A 2,942-nucleotide genomic window follows, 5' to 3' on the forward strand; every position below is an offset into this window, starting at 1 on the left:
AAAAGGGTTCAACCAAGGTCAAATAGACCCAACCCTTTTTGTAAAAACCTTTGAAAATTACATCTTTATAGCCCAAATTTACGTCGACGATATTATTTTTGGATCAACCAACTCAAAATTTCTAAAAGAATTTACCAAACTAATGGAAAACGAATTTGAAATGAGTCTAGTAGGTGAACTTAATTTCTTTTTAGGGTTACAAATCAAACAAACCAAAGATGGAATTTATATTTATCAAACCATATATGCTAAGGAATTAATTAGTAAATTTGGAATGGAAAACTCAAAAATCATTAATACACCAATGGCTACTAATGTTAAAATTGACTCAGACTTAGAAGGTAAACCAGTAGACTTGAAATACTATCGAAGTGCGATAGGAAGTCTACTGTACCTAACTGCAAGTCGACCAGACATCATCTTTGCAGTAGGTATGTGTGCAAGATACCAATCTTGTGCAAAAGAGTCTCACTTAACCCTAGTAAAAAGAACCCTTAGGTATGTTAAGGGAACCCTAAAACGTAGGACTTTGGTACCCTAGATCTTGCACCCTTGATCTACCGGCTACTCTGACTCTGACTATGCCAGATGCAAGCTAGATAGAAAAAGCACAAGTGGCAGTTGTCAATTTTTAGGGCACTGCCTAGTAAGTTGGTCAAGTAGAAAGCAACACTGTGTTGCCTTATCTACCACTGAAGCTGAATATATAGCACTAGGTGAATGCACATCTCAGTTACTATGGATGATGCATACCCTTAAAGACTATCAACTTGAATATCAAAAAACAAAAATCTCAATTGATAACATCAGTTCAATAAATCTAACAAAAAACTCAATTCATCACTCAAGGACTAAACATATAGAAGTGAAGCACCACTTTGTAAGGGATCATGTAGCTAAGGGTGATATTGTACTCAACTACGTTGAGTCCAAATCAAACCTAGCTGACATATTTACAAAAGCTTTACCTGAACTTGAGTTCAGTACACTCAGAAGATAAATAGGAATGTGTTGGGTAGAATAGGTATCTTCAAATCAATCCTCTTAATGCTTTTTGGTTTAAAATTACATTTCTAAAATTCTAGGCAAAATTTTGATTTTTTCAAAATCCCTACTTTACTAGACTTTCTAAATTTGGACTTAGCCTAGGCTTTTCCCCTAGAAATCATGTTCCCCCTGGATTCAGCCAGAGCATCTCACAAGCACCTAGGTTTACCTTGATTGTGTTTGTAAAACATAGAACGGTGTGAGATGCATAGGGTACAGCCTGGACTCAAGAATGCTTATTTCTATGCATCAATATGAGTCTGGGCGTTAAATATTTTATTAACAGTAATCAAATCAAGTCTTCCAACCCAAGTCAAATCTAACTGGATCAATTGACTTGACTTGACTAATCAAGTGAACACTGTTGCTGTCTAGACAATCAACAAGTAGCTAAAGGTTAGACAGTTGGTGAAGGAAATAATAAGTTTAAGCATGCTTGTACTTAAGGGATCTGATACCTGATCAAAACAAATCTTAACTCATGCTTGGACCTTAGGGCTCTGATACCTTACTAAAATAAAATTTGTAAACTATTAAACACTAAAGTTAACGCTTCTCCTTTGCCTTAGGTATCTTTGAAATTCATTTATCTTAAGCAGCTTTTCAAAAACTTTTTCAAATTTAAAACTTTCAAGTCTCTTCTATTTAAATTTTTTTTTAATACTGTTAGAAAATTCACTAAGTTAAAAAGAGCTGAATATATCACAAAGAAAAATCTCCTCTAGCAAAATCAATGGTTTAAAGTTCTTTTTGCACTTAAAATATTTTCCTTAGCAAAATTTTCCTTCAAAAATGTTGCTATTAAACCAAATTCTCTAAGTTTTGTCTTGAAAAGTTAAGTTTTTTTTTTTTCAAAACTAGCTTATTTTTTATATGAGGCCTTTTGGGGAGAACCCAAGAGCAAAACCATGAGGGCTTAGGCCCAAAGTGGACAATATCATGCTATTGTGGAGATATCTAAATTCTTTTCGATCCTACAATTGGTATCAGAGCCCGGACTGCCAGAAGGTTTAACCGCCGACTGTGCACAAGAGCTATGGTCTGATTGAGCCATGTGGGTACAATATTGACCTCGAACAAAGAAAGTGGGGGCTCCTATGTTCGGATCAAGAGGACCAGACACCAGGCAAGAAGTCCTAGTTGCAACTAGGCAAGGAATTCCTAGTAGGTCGGGTGGACCGAGGGGCAGGAAGACCTGGTGGGTCGAGGATCGGACGTGGGAAGTCCATGGTCCTTTGTTTGAGGGGGGGATTGTTGGGGTTGCAAGGTTGCAAACATAGTCCCATATTGAAAACACATAGAAAAGATCATGGGTTTATAAGAGAAAGATATCTCCATTGGCATGAGGCCTTTTGGGGAGAGCCCAAGAGCAAAGCCATGAGGGTCTAGACCCAAAGTGGACAATATCATACCATTGTGGAGATATCTAAATTCTTTTCGATCCTACAGGGTTTACATGACAATCCTTATGAGCTCCTCAAGGGGACATCACCAACCTAGATTACTAGAACACAGTTTCATTCTATAATTAACAACACACCATATAAATAATATCACTTCCCAACTTATCGGGCCGATTGATTTAACGAGCAAAATCTCACCCTTTGATAAATTAAAGAAATAAATATTAAGTATACGTGCTTGTTATTATATCATGATTAAGAGTATGCACTTCCATAATAACAGAGATTTTGTTCTTTTATATAGTTAGTATAAAAAGAAACTAGCTCAAATGGTCCTGCTCAATATACTCATAGTATACTAGTGTAATTTTATAGACAAGATAAACTAATACCAAATTACACTACAACCACTCCAATGGTTTGTCCCATTCCATCTTGGTTGTGAGCTACTATTTATAATTTATAAGGAACTGATAACATGATCTTCTGTGT

The sequence above is a fragment of the Zingiber officinale genome, unplaced genomic scaffold (assembly GCF_018446385.1).
Source record: "Zingiber officinale cultivar Zhangliang unplaced genomic scaffold, Zo_v1.1 ctg226, whole genome shotgun sequence".
NCBI classification, from domain to species: domain Eukaryota; kingdom Viridiplantae; phylum Streptophyta; class Magnoliopsida; order Zingiberales; family Zingiberaceae; genus Zingiber; species Zingiber officinale.